Source organism: Eurosta solidaginis, chromosome 4 (assembly GCF_040869045.1).
Source record: "Eurosta solidaginis isolate ZX-2024a chromosome 4, ASM4086904v1, whole genome shotgun sequence".
Classification (NCBI taxonomy): domain Eukaryota; kingdom Metazoa; phylum Arthropoda; class Insecta; order Diptera; family Tephritidae; genus Eurosta; species Eurosta solidaginis.
The window spans coordinates 127,094,534-127,117,917 of record NC_090322.1 but is presented as its reverse complement, the minus strand read 5'-3'; the positions used below and the strand labels follow the sequence as shown (position 1 = coordinate 127,117,917).

At 38.0% G+C, this 23,384-nt stretch overlaps 1 protein-coding gene across 5 annotated transcripts in view; it reads right to left on the bottom strand.

Moving 5' to 3' along the window:
- Positions 1–23,384, bottom strand: part of dy (dusky) — a 96,919-nt gene that overhangs the window by 7,926 nt on the left and 65,609 nt on the right. The gene's annotated exons all lie outside the window — the stretch shown is intronic.

The window sequence follows — 23,384 nt, the reverse complement described above, 5'->3', positions numbered from 1 at the left end:
CCTCTCTTTACGACCAAAACTCCAGCAGCACGCTTTTCGCTTTCTTCTTTACACTTGTTTAATTCATTTCACTTAAGCGGAAACCCCTAACAACATGGTTGGGAAATATATACAATGAATATTATAGACATACACCATCATATATGTACATGTGTAATTTATGCTTTATCCAGCCCTTCCGGCTTTGTGATTACTGATGCTAATTAGAAGATCTAAGAGGAAACAATTCTTCCCTTTCTTTCTCATTTTCTCTGCAACCCAATTCGAAGCTTTGCTGGGGCTTCTCAGCATATATCAGCCAAAGCAGAAGCATTTCTGGCACTCATCAGCGTTGCTTCAAATCTGAAAAATTCAATATTGAACAAATGTGACGATACGTCAAATCATGAATACAACCCACGTAAAGATCATCGAGAGAGAAAGGGAGGGTGCGCCTCGTTCTCAACTTAACAACAACATTGGCAATGCTGCTTAAACTAATGTTCCAAAAGACGCTGGACAACACTATTGGCTCTGTAAGCATTGGGAAACAGGGCGGCTACTTATTGTAGGGCTTCTTTAATTTGATGCTAGAGAAGAGAATTCCATCAGCAGATCTAAACTGCAATGGCACAAGAGCGTACAGTTACAAGCGTATTCTGATGAAATTGATATCATTGACCTTGAAAATGATGCCGTAAACTCTGCCTTCTCTGGGTTGGTCGAAAAGGCGAAAAACTGTGTTTTTCGACAAACGAGAACAAGAAGTATGAAGTCATCATTAATTAGCGCTTAGCCGCTTAAGCGGTATTGGTCGTTTCGAAACAAAACATGCCAGCTATGCTTCTTTCGCTGTAACTGACGCCAAAAACTAACGTCCTCATCCGCCTGCCTCTCCCAACGCAGTAGTGGTCTCCAACTTCCTATACTCCCAAATACGGGTATCGGTTGTAATACTTTCTTGGCCGGAGCGGCGTTATCCGTTCGCATAACATGACTCAGCCAATTTTATTCGTTGCACTATCTTCATATTTGTGCAAAGCTCTTACAGCTCATCTGTATACGTCTTTCGATTCTCGCTATTGGCAACACGAACAGGAATATAAATCTTCGGGAAAACTTTTACCTAGAACGCTGCAAGGGCCATCTCATTATCTCTCGAAACCGTTCATGATTCTGACCCATATATTAGGACAGCGCACAAGCCTTAGATCGTGATTTTTGTTAGTGGTGAGAGGACTTTATTTAAATTGCCTACTTAATTCAAAACAACTCCTATTGGTAAGAGTTATTATTCTCCGCTTAATTTTTAAACTGATATTGTATTCGCTGTTAATGCAGGCTCCCAGATAGGCGAAGTCCTTCACGGTCTCGAATTTATAATTGTCAACAGCGTGGTGGCTGCCAAGGCGCGAAGAAGAGTACTTTCTGCCAAAAAAAAAAAATGCCAAACGGATAAAAGGAAGAGTTAGTCTATCCGACAACTAGCATCAACAGCAAAACAAAATAAACCTAGAAATTGAAGAAGAAATCACTTTTGCTAACAAGTGCTACTATGGACTGAGTAAGTACTTAGAATTAAAGTCCTCTTTCAGCGAGCAAAGTTCTCATCAACGGTACAAAGGTATAAGGGGTGACCCTTGGATATTCAACGGAAAATTTCTCTGAGAGATTTATAGTCTTTCCCGTGATATCAAAAACATATTTCGAACAAAGTTTAATAATTATTTTGTTCTAAAGCGCAAAATGATGAACTAATTTCACTTTTCCACTTATGACTGTTTCCCGTTGTGTACGCCATAAAAAATTAGTTCATGGCTAGTAAGCGCGTACCACCGACCTGTTGACATGTATACATACATACATACTACAAAATATTAAGAGCTATCACAGCGCTGAGTTTTCACATAAATCCCCAGCAAACACAGTTTCTAACGTTAGAGAAATATTGTTATTTTACACTAGAATTCTAATGTAGTTCTCTAACGCATTTCGATTCGAAAACTAGGTTAGAGAACTAGGTTAGAATTCGACTGTGAAACGATTCGAAAAACACTAGAAATGCGATGTTATGATCATTGTCACACTTATCGATTATTTGCACGACATGATCACTCATCCTTAGGGTTATATAAACAAAATAAAAACAGTGAAAAGTTGTGTTGATATATTATAAGTTGCGAAATAAGTTTTTTTATTTATAATAATAAATACTAGTAAGTGAAAATTAATCAAGAAAAGGAAAGCGAGCAGATTATTGAAGGGCTATTTGAACGGCATGAAGAAAACGCTTCCTCATCCGTACCTCAAACCAACGCTGTGCTCAATCTTTAAGTACGGTTTTAATTTAGTATAACAGAAAAAGTCTTTGAGATATGTTCATTCTTAATACATAAGCTTATAACCAAATAAAAGTATTTGATATAATGAAACAATGAAAATTCCGCCGATTTTAATTAATTGAACTTAATTGCGCATCACTTCATTCAATACTCATTAGAAATTGACGTTAAAATTCGATTAGAGTTCTAACCCTTTTCTCGATATGGAGAACGAAGTCCCCTTTTTGTCGAGAATGCTATAATTCGCGACAGTTTCGCAAATCGTCCTCTAACCTTCTACCTTAGAGAAATATATTAGAATTTGATTCGCCTTCTAATCGTTTTCTAACCTAAATGTTTGTTGAGTCTTACTAATCTGGGTTTCTTGTGCAAGTTTTTTTTTTCTCTCGCCTTTTTCTTTAGTAGCGCACTTTTCTTTTGTTGCTATGCATTTAGTTGCTTCGCTTCCCGGTAATAGTTGTTGGTAGACTTTCTTTTAACATTAATGGTGACAATTTATCTGCGTGCTAAACTCGCTGATAATACGACATTGTTTGCTATTGTTGATGTGTATCAATCCATCATCAACAGTAACCTTTGAATTTAAGATGAATGAATCTAAATATTTATGTAGAAAATTGTGCATAAAGTATGCGTGTGTCACAACAATATTACTAACCATATAAGGCACTGCATATTGTTGTAAAAAATTGTAAATATCATATATTAAATGTATAAAGATACTCCAAAGCGGCAGGTAAGGAAATGTTGCACATGCGCAAACTAGGCGCAAAACCGGAGCTATATTGAATGGCTTAGGCAGTGTATGCCTGTGCAAGTGCATCCAATCGTATGTGCATGTTTTTTTTCTACACGATGTCTATGCTGTTGATCTGTAGTCTTTCAACATTGCCTATAGGGGAAATTACCGTCTGTGCTAAATTACTATTATTGAAGGTAACAATTATACCATTTGTGGCTCGTTTTGACGTTGCAAGTATATAAATCTCCTTTTGTACACACATATATGCCTCTAGCATGACATCATGACATTACTTGCTCATCAACACATCAAATTGCAGCAACATTTACTTTTGATAAATTGTAAGCGGATGAGCAATGCTTCAACCACAGTAAGTTTTAGAAGCGTTTGGAATAGTTAATGCTAGAAATCTTTGGAAAATTTAAATATGTATGTAGTTGACAAGTATTGCGAATACGGCTGTATTATATATCCGCAGTACTTTCTTCTACTCAACAAAAAGGCCAGCATTTACTATGACAATACTCAATCAATTAACTTTGTACGCATAGCAAGATGCAATCACAATCATAGTTATATATTGTTCCTACATATGTACTTAAATATATATAACTAGATATTACCCAGGGCATTGCAGCCGCAGTTAAACTTATTTCATATATCAGCATTAAGTAAAAACTTCATTTGATTTAGTTATAGCTCATGATTAATTCTCGTCCACTTACACTCCACTGCCTTTTCTCTGCCATTTTTCTCCCACTTCTTCTGTTTCTCGCCTTTTCCTGCTTTATTCTTATACACTCCATCTCTTCTTTTAAATTGCCCTCTCCCCCTACGCCCACTTCCCTCTCCCTCTCTCAAAATTGGTCCACTTCCGGGAAGGAAAAGCATCATTATTTATTCGAAAGGCTACCTTTGTACCGAATTTCTAACAAATTGTAGCGCAAAATAAAATACTTTGCAAAATATGGACCCCTGGTCTTTTTACGGAAAGGAAAGTTTTTTAAATATTAACCTTATCAAAGAGGTGCATCTGTAGCAAGTCATACCAAAATTGAGATTTCTTAGATTAGGAAAGAAAAGTATGTCAAAAGTTAAGCTAGTCAGAAAGGTGCCCCTGTGCATAGTTTCAACCGTTTAAATAAGATTTATTGTAATGGGTCAGTTCTTGTCCACTTCACGAAAAAACAACATAACGGAGACACTCTCAAGGCTTGAAAATTTTAGCAAAATCGGCGGAGCTCATTCAGAGTTCATAACCGTTGCCAGTTCGAGAACGCCCTACCCGAAAAAAATTTTTTAAACAACCTACAATGCCCTTTCCCAGAAATCGGTTGAAGGATGCGTGGCCAATGTCAATTCTGAGAGAGGATGTTTTTTCGAGTGATATTTCACCCAGCACTCGATATGTGGATTTAATAGACTTTTTATACAAGCACATGATGGCGCAGGCATTACAGGAAGAACCATAAATCGACCACTGAAATTTTCTTTCGAATACTCAAAAGGCCATCGCATCTTCTCCCTACAACAGACATGATCCCAACCCGTGCACCAGGATTGATATAAGAAGTAAATTAAAAATCAACCGAAATAGTTCAAATGCGCCGTAGGATTTCTGAATATCTTTAAATATCTCAATTCCTTTCCAATATAGAAAAATGTTTCCTCCTAAATATTGCATTATAATATGGCTCTAAGTTACGTTCACAATTTCAGATACTTTGTTTACCAGAAAGTTACTTAAAACTCCACAGCGAAATTTCCACAGCCGACCAATTTTTTTGAACATCACAATCGGAACGCTATCTAGCAAATTATTTTTCTGACGTGTTGCCTTGTCTTTGGGTTCTAAAGTATATTCCAAGCTTCGAAACCCTAGCTCTGAAGAAAGTTACTCAAAAATCGTTTGCGAGATATCCCATTTTTGTACTCAAATTTGGTGACTAATATGTGACTGACCTATTATAAAAGAAGTAAAAAGTGTGCCAAGTTATCGTGCAATTTCGCTCATACCAAAAAGCGATGTGTGCTGGGAGGCAAGGAACTTATATAAATCCAAACATCAATAAGATATCTCAAAACCAACGCGATTTTTTTACGGACGGAAAGAGCTTAACGAACAGAGTGCAAAACCCTGACCATTTTGATGAATCGCAGACCTGTATCTAAGGGAGATAACTCAAAAATCTGTAATTTGGAAACTATGAGTACCATCGAGCTTCCCAACTGTATACTCGATTTAATAATACCTCCACTAATGAGTAAGAAAAGACTTTGTGCAAAATAAAGACTACACTGGCTTATATACGTTGCGACTTTTTTAATTGATCGCTGTCTTGATGTAGACGTAGCAGATGGAATTTGATATTTATTTCGACTTGGTTATGCGGTTACAATATACAATGTGTACAGTTACTGAGTGGAATATTAGCCAATTCTCGGCTGCCTGCCGTTTCCCTTTTGAAAAATACGCCCTATTTCATAAATTGACTTGAAGAACTCCCTATCTCAGGATATGTTTTGAAAACTCCCTATCCCAAAATTGGAAAACGCTTTATCTGAGCATAAATTCAACAAATGATTACGTGAAATAGGTCTCTTATCTGAGATAAGACTTTATTCAAATGAACTCTGAGATAATACGGTTGTAAAACAAATCCTGAAACAGGGTGTTTTTGAAAAATATTTTTTGATAGCGTATTTTCGAACTGCGTATTTTTTGCGGCCGCCGTGGTACGCTGGTAGCGTGGTCCGCTTATCACATCGGGGTCGGCCCTCGGTAGTGGTTTGGCAAACACTCCGAGTGTACTACTGCCATGAAAGGCTCTTAGAAAGAATTGATTTACCTTGCAGCTTCCGTTCGAAAGTAAGTCACTCATTACCTGACACATTTCCAAACTTGCCACGGCCACATAATTGAAATGTCAGGGCGATCGTGGTGTATACGTCTCGAGCGATGTTCAGACCCCAGCATTGTTTTTTAGTCTTATTTCTGATTATAAGGGTTGTCCTATATATATATATAAATCAAATTACCGATCACCAAGTTATTAAAACAAAACACTAAAAGAAAGGTTATATAATAAATTTATGTGCTCACTTTGCATTTTTTTTTCAAAAATTTAATAAAGAACAATGAATTCAAATAAAATGACCCAAGGCGAAAATATTTTCAAATTGTCAAGTTGTTAAAAAAAGCAAAATACCCAAAAAAGGTGCCGATTTAAAAAAAAAATTATATTGCGATTGGCTGAAAGAATAAGCGAAATCAGTGATGCAAAATCCTTTATTAGGTTCTTGGGGCATAAACACTCCTTTGAAAAGATTCTTACCTCATATTTAAGTTGAGGATATATGTACTTATGAGAAGGGTTTGAAAAATCACTTGGGCTTACATTCAAACATCTGTTGTGTTAATATAAATTTTTATTCTCACACTTCATGCTTCAACACCCAAGTCTCCCGGTTTGACATTTCCTAAAGATGGCGGCCTTATCCAAAACTAGTCCCTTGGAGTGAATCACATTGATTATAGTCTATCAACCAAGTTTATATATCACCTGCACGTTACGGCTCCTTTTACAAATGTGAATACGTAGGCACATAAATTTACCAGGTGAGGCTTTTTCCTTCGCAAGAACAATTAAAGTGGTGAAGCAAAAGCTTTCCCACGACAGTCGAACTAAGGACCGTGTGTGCTACTACGTAGTGGACAGTCGAACTAGTCTGAAAACTGAAGCTACGCGGTCATCCATACTGAGCTCTTTATCATAAGGCCGGAAAACAGAAGTTAAAATCTTTCAACTTAAAATCGGTCGACTTTCATTCTAAAATATCGTTTTTATTTAACGAAGACTATTGAACTCAATGCTGTGAACACAAACGTCTGCAAACTTTGGTCTACATTTTAAAAATTGTATCCAGGGTCCTTGTAAAATTTTAATTATATAGATGCGCCGAAGATTATACGATTTTCACCCATTACGCAATGACATCCACTTAGACTGCTTATGATTTCTAGGGCGGCATCTTTAGCCGAATAGTAACTCCCTAACGTTTCAAGGTGTTTCTTTGGTGTAGCTCGGCAGCATAGCGCGACAAAAGCATCCGTTGGAAAGTCTTCGGAGCTACACCTAGAGCTTCTAGGAAAATGACGTCAACGAAGATATGAGTTCGAAGTCGCAGTCCTATAGCTTCTGTGTTGGCATATGGTGTGAGGGTCAGGAGGCGTGGTAGAGACTGGTGGTCGGGATTGCTTCTGTTCGCAAATCGGGAATAGCTCTTAAAACCAGCCGAAACAACTGGAGGCGCTGTGCCACGAGAGTCATGAGCATTAATAGACCATTAATAGCAACCGTAAGTCACCTTTATGCGTGACCTCCAAGGAGCCACAAATGATATAAAGAAATTGTGTTCGCGACGATTATTAGGAGTTATCCCTAGGTGAAACTACGCTTTGCACGAGATATACTGACAAAAGTGTGACTATTTTATGTATCTCTATTTCTTTTCAACAGACGCAGCAGTACCAATTCCAAAGACCGTGGTTAGGTTCGAAGCCCCTCTGGAGTAAGCGAACGAGGGACAATCCCTCCGCAAGGAGCTACTCCTGAAAATTTTTGAACGGTCTTCGAGATCTTGAGGCAAAAACCCCGGATATTTCCGAAATGGCCAACACGTTCATTTCCTTAAATACATACAAACAAACCCTTTCCTAAATATTATTTTTTTAATTGATATTAGAGAAAAATTGTAAGTTTACTAACGGCGATGGTTACTAGGACATGTTTCTGAATTTCACTTCTTCATCAGCTAGCTTTTCGGGAGCTGAGCGTTGAACTCGAATCTCCAACATTCATATCAGTGCAAGCCTTTCAGCTGCTAGGCCATATGAATGTCCCGTTGTTCGCTGTATAATTGGTCTCTAATGTTGGAGATTCGAGTTCAACGCTCAGCTCCCGAAAAGCTAGCTGATGAAGAAGTGAAATTCAGAAACATGTCCTAGTAACCATCGCCGTTAGTAAACTTACAATTTTTCTCTAATATCAATTACAAAAACCATTGTATAAAGCAATATGAGCAAAGCTCGCTAATTAAATACATATGATCATATTATTTTTTTAAATAGAAAAATCAAGCTTTTTAAAGTAAGAACACCGACGTACGCCGGCGCGCCGCCAATGCCGCCGCCGCCGCCGATAAAGTGATCGGCGTAAACCGCTAATATGTACATCCTTCCCAACTAGATCGAAGACTTTATTTTTACACACGCACTTACTACGTGCGGATATACACAGTGTATACATACATATGTTAGTATGTAGTATATAGAATGTGACGCGATAGTAATCATTTCCATGAAATCAGCCGACAAACTAACAAAAGTAAACAACTTTCACTTCAACAATATAATCAGTGATGTACAAAATCGACAATGTTTTTAGAAAAGCCGTAATGCAAGTAGAAAATGAAATACATACATATATGCACATACATACATACGAGTAGTATTAGCAACATTTTTGGCAAACGACAAAAAAACGCAACTAAAACCATTACCAAAAGCGGCTGCCACCACCACCTAAGCAGACAGACAGACATCTTTTTAATGCTACGAATTCCTCGATTCTCATTGACTGCGATCCTGCAACATCCATAAGAGGATGAATGTTAGTGTACAACAACAAAAAAACAGCACATAAAACATAAACGCTCGTAAAAGTACGAGTTTGTATGTGCTGAGTAGGTTAAAAGCGGCCACCGCGAACAGGTTCACCCAAAGCGATTCTAAAATACCAAACTTATATGTTAAATGCCGTTTCACGCTGATCATTCATTTGCGATTTTTATGTCTGTTTTGCTTTCTTCGCGCCACCTTTTCAGTTTCTGTTTTTTTGTCGCATGTTTGGTATTGAATTTTGCATCCTTTTTTGTACAATATATTTTCCTGTTCGGCGCGCATTCTCTTACGCACATTTGCGCATGCGCGAGCGACACAAATGCATAATATTAAGCGCCGGTGCGGCAAAGGTGCGTTTGGTGCGTATCATGTCGTTTGACAACTTAACAACAACCACAATTACAACAAAAATCAGAGGTAGTTGACAGAAATTGAAAAAAGTAATATCCTCATTTCGGTTATATGCTAACAACATTAAAGCTGTGCAACAAAATGCCTTAATCTGCGCACTCTGCCAAATGAAGAGTCATTCAAAAATCCAATCAACAATGCAGCCAGTCTGCGTGGCGCAGGCTCATTTAATTGTTGGATTCACTACCAGCTCATCTCTGCCAAACTTTCCTTAATATCAGTCCGAGTTTTCAATTTCTTTATACCCAGCTGTATTAAGTAGTACATAACGAATATCTCTCTGATATCTCCAATGTCGTATAACGTATAATTTGTTTTGTAAATGCCAAAATCAACGGACATCTAGTTTACATGAGCTCAGTTCAAATTACCAATCACCACGTACATCAATGGCATCACTGACTGTCAGCGATCCTGAAACCTTGGATGTAGCTTAACCATTAAATCTCCAAATTGCTCGTTCGGAGGTTAGTAGGAGCACTAAAATTCCCTGTCATTAAATTTGATCAGAATAACACTTGAAGTAAGTCATTGCTGTAGGGAGATACTCCCGCATAGAAGCTTATTGCATGGACAGCTAAGTTCGACACCAGAAGCACACGCAATTACTGGCGCCATTTCGAAGACCCAAGAGAGATGTTGTTGGTGTTGTAGCAGTGCTTCGTCCCATTCAATAGGCGCGACCTATAATAAATTGTCATCAATGTCCTCTAACGGAAGTCCAAGGAAACTTGAAGTTTCAAAAGGGGTGGACCATAGTGAGAGAGGTGCTCGAGGCGTTGGTTCCACGTTACAATTGAAGAGCTGGTTGGTGTCTTGTGAGGACAAATTGCAAGACGGATATACGTTTTGTGTATTGGGGTTGATTCTGAATAGGTAAAACTTTAACCTGTTACAGTATCCAGATCGAAGTTGAGCTAGAGTGACGCGCGTTTCCCTAGGGAGTGCATTCCTCTTCTACAAGTTCTGGGTATATTTCTTTAAAAACTGACTTCGCCGGGCAATTCCTGACATAGAGGTCCGACGCCTATTTGTGGATATCACTGAGGACCTGCTTGTGCTTTTTTGGTTCATATGGCTATGTTTCCAGCTGTCGTATTTTCTCATAATGCTTACGGAGATGACCCCTCAAGCCCCTGGGAGGTGTAGCCTCATCAATCAGATGTCCGTTGCGATACCCAGGTTTCTGGCTATTCACTTCTCTCCCTAATGGGGGGAACTCTCGCCTCAAGGGAGATCAAGTCTTACTTTACATGCCTCTCCTCACTCAGTGGAGGTTTCCCCTTCCTCTGTTTTGGAATACGGGTGTCGATTGAAATACTTTCTCGGCCGGTGCTCTTCGTAATATGATCTAGCCAGCGTAGCTTGCTGCACTATCATCATATCTGCGTAGATCTCATACGGCTCATCATTATACTTTCTTCAATATTCGCCATGGGCATCAGTGAAAGGGTCATGAATCTTTCGGCTACCGTCCATGATCCCGATCATATGATAAGCGACTTATAAAGCTTGAGTTTTGTTCGTCGAGAGAGGACTTTACTTTTCAATTGCTCAATCAGTACAATGTAGCACTTCTTGGTAAGGAGTCTGCCTCAATTTTTAAACCTTCTGCCATCTACGTCATTTTTTGGTAGAACTTTCGGAAACTGTGCACTTTCTTCGCTGCCACCACAAGGAAGTTGTCCAAATCTATATTTAGCCCTCACAGCATACCACTTTCTAGGACATATCAACAGTATGTCTGCCGTCAAGTTCGATGTGATCAATTTGCTTTAGCGCTCTTCAATCCGAATACAGCCAAGTAAGTGAGGAGGCCGGATTTTCTGACTGCAGATTCCTGATGGCAACTTTTGCCTTCACGAGAACATCAAGCAAGCTAACAACTTTACTTCCTTCTGAAAGAATATTCCAGGTACTAGCTTTCGATTAATAGTCCTTTAAATTTTTCTTGGTCGCCATCGGGAAAAGAGGTCTCATCCGGGGAGTGTGACCTAGTTGTTTCAGGTTTTGCGCGGCCGATCGTAAACACAGCGCACAACCCATTTAGATGCCTCCTATGACAAGTATGCCATGCCGCGTATATATTCTCAGCCCACTAATCCGCTGGGGTTATTAGTTGGGAAAATACTTGGAATTCTTTTTCATTGATCTTGCTACTAATAACGACCACAAGTTCGATTTAAGTTATAACCATATGAAAAGGTCGCAACGTCTAATTCCAGCTGGCTGGTTTTCTTACACGGTCATAAAGTCAACCCATATTTTTCAAGATGCCAAAAGGTCAATTATATTTCCCGCTCCCAAACGTAGCAAAATGTAAGCCACTGGTAAGTTTAGCAGGTGTTGCTCTCATTTCAGGTCATGTGACTTAATTTACCTTATGGCCGTAGACCTTCTGTTACCCCACCGATTTTAATTGGATTGTATCAACAAGACTACTCATGTTAAAATATCTTTCTAAGACCCTAATTAAGTTTCACATACACTCAAAAAAAAAGGTTTTTTTGCAAATTCATACATAGATATAAGTATTACAAAAAACCGTTTAAAATTATCCCAAACTTTGCAGTTAATTTTATAAGATATTGCCGAAACATGCAGCTGGGTATAGTAAAATTTCACGTAGAATTCCTAACTTGTTAATTTTATTTATAATGTTGTTGGTGTTGAATATGCTTGGAACAGGTTGCATTTAGGACGCGTTTCCTTGTCGGCTACAACCAGCGTTGCGGACGTGTTTTTATCGTGTGTGGCATTTCGTTTTCATTTTAGCTTCACTTTTGCTTTTTGTTTTCTTCAAGTGGCTAAAATTCCCATGGTCCAAGGTGGTTTTCGGTTGTTTTTTTTGTGCAAGCACTTTGGGCCGTTAACTTTATTTCTGTGTTTTCTTTTTTGTATTAAACTCCTTTTTATTTGCCGCATGATTTCGCCGCCGAAAGTCATTATTGAATTTCATTTAATTAAAAATTTTGTATAGAGTCGTTAGAAGTGATAAAATGTTACTCTGTAGTTCTTGCCGCTTACAAATATTTTCGCGTAATTACCTATATAATTATGTATGTTAGTATGCAAATGACTTTAAGCAGGCAGATAAGCCATATTAGAGAATGTCAAGGTGCTTAATCGAACTGGAAACTTTGAAGATTTTACCTCAGCTCGTTTAACATAAGGCAACCCCATTTTGTGTCAGTCTCCTTCGCCTCACAATTTCATTATCTGACTATCGTTTATAAACCTAGACCAATTTTTGTTTAGCATTTATGTGCGCCAACTTGCTCTTTATTGGACTTAATTTAAAAAATTTTGAACCAGCGTCATAAAACTTTGTCTCATTTTCAATTCCTACCTTCGAATATTACGATTTGTTTCGTTGAACTTTAATTTGCATTTTCTTTGTTTTGGCTACTCAAATGTTAATTACTTTTTTTTGCTCCAATTTTTTTGACTTAATTTCGCAACAGTCGTTGAAGAAAAGAAATGTAAACTCATAACAGTCTTTAGTAAGTTACAAATCAATTACGTATTTGGTATTCATTTTTGGGTATTAGGAAGGTATTTTAGTCATTGGTTACACAAGATTTAATGAAAGTGAAAGTGGAATTAGTGAGGTTCGAATTTAAATGTTTGCGAAAAGTGCTAAATATTTTGTTGAGTAATCAGGCAACTTATACATGGGCCTCAGGCCCTAAACAGGTGGCTTAGCTCAACCGGATTAACGAGATAGTTCACTTCAAGCATTTAGTTTATGTAAAACCGAAATTAATTCCTTAACTCTTAAAGAATTCATCTTTGTCTTTACTATGCAATTAATCAAAGGGCCGTAATTACTTAGATTAAAACAAACAATCTACTGGGCCGATTTTCCTTATTGTAGTAGAAATAACTATGGAGTGTTGATGGCTGCTGTAGAACGACGTTACGGAAGCAAAGACAGATATACCAATTAGAGTTGCCAAACCGCTACCAAAAAGCTAATGAGACTTTGTAGGAGTTTGCGTTAGATGTCGAAAGGCTTGCACATTTGGCAAATGCTAACGCACCCATGGAATACACTGAAAGTGTAAAAATTCAGAGCTTTATCCATGGAATACGAGATGTTGAAACGAACCGAGTGACATACGCAAACCCAAAACCTACATTCGTAGAAATGGTATCACATGCATTGACTTAGGAAACTGCCTCAAATTGAGTAAACCAGCATACAAATTCCATCGTGTGGAAGTAGAAAGGCCAGATTAGGTAGACACAATTTTGGAAGCACTGAAGGGATCACAACAGAAAAATGCCGGAGTTATGAAATGTTTCAAGTACGGCGACCCAGGTCATATTGTTGACTACCGGAAGATGAACGACGTTACGAAAGAGGATAGCTACCATTGACAAGAATTTACGACACTCTGGACTCACAATCTGGTACGAAATGGTTCTCCACAATGAACTTGAAAAGTGGCTACTGGCAAGTGGAGTTGAAAGAGGAAGACAAAGAGAAAAGAGACTTCAGTGTCGGAGATGGTCTTTGGCAATTAGAGTGATGCCATTTGGAGACTCATGGATCAGGTATTGAAGGGACTACATTGGAAAACATGATTGGTGTACCTGGATGACATCATCGTATTGGGTAAGAACTTTGATGAACATCTTAAGAACTTGGAGGAAGTTTTCCAGAGAATAGCTGGCGTTGGTATGAAACTAAGTGCCAAAAAGTGTTCACTGTTTAAAAAGGAAGTAAGTTATTTGGGTCACAAGGTAACGACAGAGGGCATCTGCACTGCCAATGAAAAGATAGAAGCTGTAAAGGATTGGCCAAGACCACAGAACCTGCTTGAACTAAGAAGTTTCTTTGGGCTGTGCACATATTACCGCTGATTTTTACCAAACTTTGTCCACAGTGCCGCGACTCCATAAAAAAGATGGACAAAAATAGAAGGAGTGGTCCAAATTGGCTGAAAGTTCACACCTTAAAGTATTATGCCACGCTAATTTCAAAAATGAAATCGGTTTTTCTGTACCGGTTACTAATTTCGAGGAAACCGAGTTTTTCTCGAATTTTTGTATGAAAATAGTTATTGCGGACATGTGTTGATATAAGTAGAATGAGTAGTCAGAATGGGCCGAAACTTCACAACTCAAAGGACTATATCACGCCAATTTCAGACAAAAAATCTGTTATTCAATCCCGGTTACCAATTAATTTAAAAAAAATTGTTTTTTTACAATTTGATAAAAAGGTAAAATAAGCCATAATCATCGTAGACATATGTTTATAAAAACCGAAGTACTCGCCAGAACTGATTGAAAAAAACGGGTTTTTGCACGTTATTATATAAAAGTGAAATGTGGCATATAATTGTTTGTAAATGTTCAGAAAAATATAATTTTTAGTTATAATTTGTCGCACCTTTACATTAGGGTAATTTAATACATTACGGTAATTTTAAAAATTAAGTCGGTTTTTTTACATTTTACCCGTTCTGTAAAAAAACAAAATTTTTTTGATTTTGATATGGATTTAAAATAAAGCATAATCGCTGTTGACTATGTAAATAAAAACAGAACTATTTTTTATAATCAATCAGTTTCAGAGTCTTCAGAAGATTCCATGTCGTTGTCTGCTTCATCACTTTCAACAATATATTTTTTAAAGCTGAGATCAGAACCCTTCGAATATTTGTTTCTCTGCTTTATATTACTTTTAAATGCAACTAATGGATCTGATGATAATATCAAACGGGTCATTAAATCCGTATTGCTTTGTACTCTTCCAGTTTTTGTGTGAACATTCTAAGGCTTCTTCTGATAAAGAACCTGACAAAAAACGTGGAAGTACAGATTAAGACAAATAAATCAAAACATAGCTTAAAAATCATTACCTATTGGTAAGTCAAAGTATTTAATTACATCACATCCATGTACTAAAACTTTATGCACAGAACTTGGCATGTTATACCAACCATAATTTTTTAGGTATAACTCTCTTGTTTCGATCAACAAAACATTAAACTCTTGGGTTTTTTATTTCTTCTCCACCAGAGAGGACTCTAAGCACCAGAGAAAAATTATGGATTAGTGACTTATCCAGACGAGTAATTTCTGCGGCAACGTCAATATTTTCAAAAAAAATATCGAGCTGTATTTGCATCATTAGTTGGGCCAACGAAGTACCTGCTGTCATCGAGCAAAGAGTCAGCGCATATGCGCCTTGGCAACCACGCTACTGTTGGCAGACTTAATTTCGAAATAGTAAAAAACTTCGTTTATTTGGGAACCAGCATCAACATTAACAACAACATCAGCACTGAAATCCAGCGAAGAATCAATCTTGCCAATAAATGCTACTTTGGACTAGGTAGGCAATTGAAAAGTAAAGTCCTCTCTCGGCGAACGAAAATCATACTCTACAAGTCACTTATCGTACCCGTCCCGTATATGGGGCAGAAGCATGGACCATGACAACAGCAGATGAAGCGGCTTTGGGAGTGTTCGAGAGAAAAGTTCTTCGAAAGATTTATGGACCTCTACGCGTTGGCGATGGCGAGTACCGAAGAAGATTTAATGATGAGCTGTACGAGCTATACGCAGACATCAACATAGTCCAGCGAATTAAAACGCAGCGGCTGCGCTGGCTAGGCCATGTTATGCGAAAGAAAGGTGATGCTCCGGCCAAGAAAGTGTTTCTATCGGAACCCGCCTATGGAAGCAGAGGTAGAGGGCGGCCCCCACTCCGTTGGAAGGACCAGGTGGAAAACGATTTAAACTCCCTTGGTGTGACCAATTGGCGCCGGTTGGCGGAGCGAAGGAGCGACTGGCGCGCCTTGTTGGACGGCCATAACCGTTTAGACGGTTAAGCGCCAATTAAGTAAGTAAGTAATTTGGGCCAAACCCTTCCTTGACTTGGTCAATTATCAAACCTGTTTTATCTTTGAATTATTTTTGTATACGGGCTTCAGTTTCAATAAATTTAGTCTTATTTTCTATTATGACTTGCCATTTCTTAAAAGGCAGACAGTAGGCTATGTGCAGTAAACATTCAAAGAATCGAATCCAGCAATGGAGGGTTGATAACCCAAATTTATAATGATCTGGATTTGGTATTTTGTTTTCTTCAATATTGTTCATTTCCGTTGGGCTTGCATGACATATAAAACATCTGCTCGAAGAATTGGTATTTGTTAAAACATTAGCTACTGCACCGTAAATCATAGTGCAGTGCATGACGTAGGAAATTTCAGCTATTCCCTTCTTATTTTTGAAAATATCGCATTCCAAATCATAAATAATCTGAACCATTTTATTATAATCAGAAGGATTTACCTCTTTTCCTTCTTTCATATAAATAAATTTCACTGGTCTATAGAAGAGAGTAGAAGAGTGGTTCGGTTGACCCATATTTCATTACCTGATGAGGAATCGATGAGCCTTAAATTGTAAAAAAAAATTAAAAAATTTACAATATATACATTGGAAACTAATTGATTTTATACGAACTTAATTGGTAACAAAGCAATTACGAAAATAAATTCATCTGAGAGGTCTTCCACCGAGAATTTTTACCTATATCGACTGTGCCCAGAACTACCATCCATTCCCCATTTACATATAAGTGAAAGTTTGCCCACTGGGTGTTTGTCTGAACAAACTTCTATGATGTGTTTTGATGTAATATGCAGAAGAGGCTTTAAATTCACTTCTGCTGAAGTTCCCGTCGCTTCTATATGTGGTACTAAATTGTGTTTGAGTTTGTTTAACTCATACGTGCTTGGGAAACAATCCGTATGCATATTATTAACTTTGCGTAGTTTATTATATTTTTCTTCTGATAAATCTAAATATAAACATAAGGCCAGCGCTTCAAAGGGCTCAAGACACTTCTTTATAGTGTTATCAGGCTCTTTTTCACTTTTCGTTACTTTCCGCGCAGCATAAGTAATTTCTTCCTTATTATGTTCTTCAGGTATTTTACTTATCTTTCGCGATGATGACTTTTCTGAAGGTACTGAAAACTCTACTTGCGGTCTACCTCTTTTTCCCGCACTGGTGCTTGGTATCTGAAATTTATATTCAATTACAAACTGTCACACTACAAAGCATACATTAAATACATTGTCGGGATCTTCAGTTTCAAAGACTGCCCATTGAAGCCAAGATGAGTTCCATTTAAATAAATCGCTCTTTTTTATAGGCAGCTTCTTTCCACTTGTTGTTCATGTCATAATTGAATCTATAAACAATTTTCCCCACATTATTTCTATCACATTCAATATTAGTTAACTTTTCACAAACAAACAAAAAAATGACTGATATTCTTTCTTTAAGGGGTGTTTCTAACCATAAATCTACCATATCACTATTTCTGATTTTAATTGACATTTTTATTTATTTATTATAAAAGTTTTATGCTTTGGCTTTCGACACTTTATTTTGAAGTGAGATCAACAAGTGCTGATTTACCTGCTGCGGTCACTTGTTTTCACTCGTACATATGTGCATTAAGGTGGTTCAAGTTTATATTAAAAAAACGTTGGCCTTTTCAGTATATTGTTACTCATACTTTACTTTCAATTTTAAATTTAAGAAAAATCGGTTAAGATATAAAGGGTGCCCATTGCTGTTTTACATTTTTTAATCCAAATTTTTTTTTTTTGTTTAATGGGTAGAAAAAATATGTCAAATACAAGTTATACATGAAATTTTAAAATCGCGTTGATGGTGCTATCTTCCACTAATAGTAAAAATATGAAATTTTTCACAGATAAAGTGGTTAATTAGGTAAGCAAAATTATAAAAGAAATCAATCAAAAAAAAAAAAAAAAACAATTGAACCACCCTAATGTACATTTTCGCAAAGCTCTTTTTGTTTGTGCTTAAGCTAAATATGCAGATGAAGATGAATATGTCACATATTTATATTATCTTTTTGTTCGCCTTTCGTCTAATGCCAAAGCAGTACCAAAAAAAAGCATTTAGTCACTTTTTCAAAATTGAAGATTTTCGCGAGGCGGAAGAAGACGAAAGAAAATTCGATTGTTTCTGTTAGTAGAAGGTCCGAACTACCATAAACAAAAAAAATGTCCCCGACTTTCACCGACTTGGGTTTTCTTTGTCTCCAAAGTTTACCAATTTTCGGATTTTTGTATGTTTAATCATATATTTATTTATTAATAAAAAAAAAATATTTGTATAAATGTTTTTTTATGAAGCAAAGTGCAAAAGTTGATTTTGCTAGGAATAAAAATGTATTTTAAAAAATTTTTTAACTGCGACCACTTTTACGTGAGAAACCCCAAAATGAAATAGTATGTAGAAAATAGGTATACTTTGAAGAAGTGTGTGAGGCAGAATGTTGTTTTTATCACAAAACAACTTAAGAACTTCTCTTAGTTGGAGTTTTAGCTGTAACTTGACATCAAAACATCTAAGTTTCAAGACAGTCGATGTTAGTATTTTTGTCCACCTTCGCGGTCACATGTAGATAAGACAGATGCGAGTGGATATGCTATAGGAGGCGTTTTATCACAACTGGTCGATGGACAGGAGAAGGTAGTTGCATATTACAGCCGTTCGATTGGAAAACCAGAGAGGAACTATTGGGTTACACCGAGAGAGCTGTTGACATTGGTAGAGTGCATTAAACATTTTCACAAATACCTCTACGGCCAGCGATTCCGCGTCAGGACAGATCACGCAGCGTTGAAACGGCTTCTGCAGTTCCGTAATGAGGAAGGACAATTGGCACGGTGGATCGAGCGACTACAAAGCTATGACTTTTCCATTGAGCATCGAAAAGGTAGTACCCATGGAAATGCCGATGCAATGTCACGAAGGCCATGGAATTTGGAATGCAAACACTGTTCGAAAGCTGAGGCTAAGGAAGACATCATAGGTGTCCGGTTTATGACTATAACGTGTTCCCATGAACGGGACAAGGAACAACTAAGGAAGTGCCAGCTAGAAGATACAGATCTGTCACATGTTATACACGGGCTCGAACGAAACGAAATACCAAATAAAGAGGAGATGTCAGCAGAGAGTCCTATTGCGAAGTCATATTGGGACCAGTGGAAGAGTTTACAATTGATATCTGGTTGCCTGCATCGAATATGGGGGAGTGTGATGGCCTGTGCAAGAAGAAACTGATAGTAGTCCCTAGGGAGAGGATTTCTGACGTTCTCAGCGAGCTAAGTAATGATTCAAGTTCATATTGGAATCACGAAGACGCTGGAGAAAATTAAGCAAAGATTCTATTGGGTTGATTGCCGTCAGTCGGTCACTGAGTGGATTGCCAACTGTGAGGTTTGCAGCAGAGCAAAATGGCCAAAACCCGAAGTCATGGCCAGATGAAGCAGTACAACTCAGGTGCACCATTTGAAAGGATCGGTATGGATGTCGCAGGTCCATTTCCTACTAACAACCGCGGAAACGAATATGTACTGGTAGTTATGGATTGTTTCAGCAAATGGCCAGAGGTATAAAACAATTGGGTGTTTAAAAACAATTGGGCTGCAAGGTATGGGGTACCAGTGGAATTATATTCTGACCAAGGCAGGAATTTTGAATCAGCTGTGTTCCAAAAAATGTGTACGACATTGGGCATTCGAAAAACTCGTAACCTTGGAGGAGCACTTAAGGAAAGTAGTGGACAAGTTCCATAAAGAGTGGGATACACACATATCCTAACTGGTGCGCTTCTAGTGCGTTCCAAACCACAACTAATTCGCTGTGAATTGGTGAATTTAACATGGCGAATTCCTAGGCTGGAAACTACCCCCGCTGCATTGCCTTTTCTGTAGTTTCGAACTAGGCAAAAATTTCCACTCTACAAATTTGTAGGCACTTTTTATATAGCTCCGAACTAATGTTAAAATTTACAGTTTAGATCAGTTTCTTTTGTTTGCACTGCTTCCTTGATTCCGAACCAGCTAGCTCCGAACTAATGTAAAAATTTACAGTTTAGATCAGTTTCATTTGTTTGCACTGCTTCCTTGATTCCGAACCAACTCTAAATGGCGCTTCTATTAGGATTTTATTCCCTTTTTCGATGGTTCCAAACCACTCCATAAATATCTGCATTGGAAATAACAACTTACTTTTTAAGATAGTACTGATCCAGGCGAGAATTTTAAATATTTTAGATGGTACCTTTCTGTGCCGGTCTTCGGTCGCTTTGTGAATAAATATCACTGCATCGGTCTAAAACCGACTACGCGATACAATGTATTTCTGCGCAGAAACACGTTCATAATAATGTGTGTAAAGAAAAAAATTACATATTTCGGATCCCCGAAACTGCTCTTTTACACTCCTTGTCATTGCCTAAATGTACTATGCCGAAAAAATTACACCCCTTTGCTGCCAATTTGCTTACATATATGTTATGGAGTTTACGTAAAGGAAAGGTTTTAAAGTGTAGGGTAAGAAGGCATATTCATAGTCGAATCTCCTTAAAACTAGTAGCCGTTTTTTGTAAATGAATATAAAAACTCACACTGGCGATATTTTAACTAGAGAAAATGTATGTTATAACTATAGAACTAGTACTAATTTGGTAGTTTAGGTCTAGTTCTGAACCAGATATTTATATTGAGAGTTACTGACTACCCTACAGGGTGTTCATGCCTGGATACGACATACTTATTACTCTCTAACCTTCTCTCTATACTTATAACGCACGGCAAGCAATATCAAAAAAACATCTGTTTCCATGTATGTATTACATAGTTATATGTATGTTTCACTGTTCTTGCTAAGATAGCTTCAGCGGACCACATATAGCAGTATCGCGTAGAGTAACATCTAATAATAATGAAAAGATTGATGCCGACTGCTGCGTAAAATATCACCCCATCTCGTCTGCCGTTTTGCCTTATTTCAGTAAATTTTTGAAAAACGCACAGATCAAATTGGTCTTAAGAAATGTCGTACTTCAGCAATCGGTTAAAGAACGCCATATCAGAATTTGTTTCGAAAATCTGAACACAGTCTAGTAAGCGGGTTGTTCGTCGGACAATCAGACCCAGCCATGCGACTATACCCTGTCGGCACTGGTACGTTGCCGTTCGTGCACTCTGGGAAAAATGAACATTCTAGGAGCATGATGCGGTAACCAAGCCGTATGACACCTAAGCTCGACTTCAGAACTCGCTGAGATATGTAGTGTTTGTTCACCAGAAGCGGACGTGTGTACTGTCTATAAAAAGGAAATTATCTATAGACACATTCACTCTATGTGAGGTCTTTATTGACCGGCCAGCTCAACCTTGTCAGGGTTGTCAACCGGGATTGGGGCCCGCTTCAAAAATAAGTTTTCAATCAAAAGACGAACTATTTATTTTGATGATGACCTTCAAAATGCAATGAATGATGCAAGGCATGTAGACAATATGGCCTTTCAGCAGCTACTAAATACATTGGCCAGGAAAAGGAGAGAAAAGGTTTGGGTTTCATGATGAGGAAGCTTGTGGATTAACGACAGGGTTCATAGTCGTCAATTCATATTTTCAAAAAAAATGCATAATTGTGTTGTAAATTCGTATAAAAAATGTATTTCACCTTTTTCCGTAATCCCAAACATGAATACTTATGTTGACTTTACCCTGCCAAGGTACAAGCCTTAAATGAACTGCATCTTCGATCTTATGCACACTTGACAGCGAAATTTTACTGCTAATGTCACTCATACGCCAAAGCATACCTCACGCTCTTATCAAGCGTAACATTGTGTTTGAAACGTGAAATGCACTCATTTCGCTTGACTTGAAACGACTGTCAATGCATTATCGGCAGCAGTAGCAGCAAATTGAGGCGTAGGTACAACCAAAACGCGATGCATTTAACCGTTAAATCAGACATATTGACATTTGCATTGTTTGCTTTTTAATTTCTACTTTTTGTTAGCTTACTTTTATTGTTGTTGTTGTAGCTGCCTCTTGAATCATAGCAATTAAGGAAGATTTCACTTTTCATTTGCCAGTTACAACAGAAAAGTCAGAAGCCAGGCATCATCGTACATAAACTGAAAGCGAAAATCTACCAACTGATGCGTCAAGGTACACAACGACGAACAATCAATAGACACTCTTCCTTTCCATTGTCACGATGCTTCTCACATAGCTGGCATTGCATATTTTCCAGAGCTGACTGGCTTTTGACCTCACAACTGGATCTGCAGCATAACGCTAGATATTCCCTTGACGGCGGTGCAGAATATTCCAGCCAATGTCATTATTAATTTAGCTTCATAATGATGTGCATTTGACGTTGCTAAAGTCTCAAGTGCTAATATGGAAAAAAACACAGCCAAAGTTGTTAAACGTAAATGTCTTGTAGTCTTACAATCAAAGAGCACAGTGTACAATGGGGCATGTGACGTTTGGTGTCTACATAAATCATGTAGGCCCCGTTCCGATAATTCGTAGGAAAAATTTAAAAATAGCACGACGCAAATTAGAAGAGAAGCTCACCCCGAAAGCTCCTCGGAGGATATACCTCGAGCCTTGGATTTTGTTTAATTTTTATCTTCTTGCGGTATTGAGGGACTACTCAAACGATCTTTGACTAACGCGCGAAACAAATAAGGGGCAGAGAAAGGTGAGGATAACAGGCGGAGCTGTTCCGGAAAAGGTGCTAGGTTCCGACCTCTGAAATGCGTGTACATGTCAGAAAGCAGGTTTCTTGCTATAATTACAGCAAGGACCTGCAAGTTGGCCCAGCTTAAATTAAATCAAGTAATATGATATCTAAATAGATGGGTGAATATCCTTGGACTTTAAATGGCGTCAGTAAAGACGGAGAACGTGATTCTCCCCAAGAGACCAATTACCACCATGCAGCTTTACGGAAAGCCATGGGGTGCTGCAAGATAGCAATACAACCTTCTCAGAACACTTTCAAGGTGCCTGCGAAGACTGCTAAGATTATAGGCTATCCTAACCGATCAATACATTAGCTTTGGATCTGTACTCTTTTATAGGGCATTTTAAATCACCTTAACTTACCGCACGGTATCTGCAGATCCCGTCCTTGCCATTGCGGCGACGACACAAAACACCTTCTTATCATTGCTGCAGTGCAGGTCTGAAAAGAGACGACGCTGGGAGCTGCAGCAGTGCCGGAAAATTTGCCAAGGAACTAATCTAGAGCTGAAGTTATGATTGAAACAGCTACATAGAGAGGTCGACTTCTGGCTATGGCTTATTTCGTGAATATCTTCAAAGAATAAAACAGATTA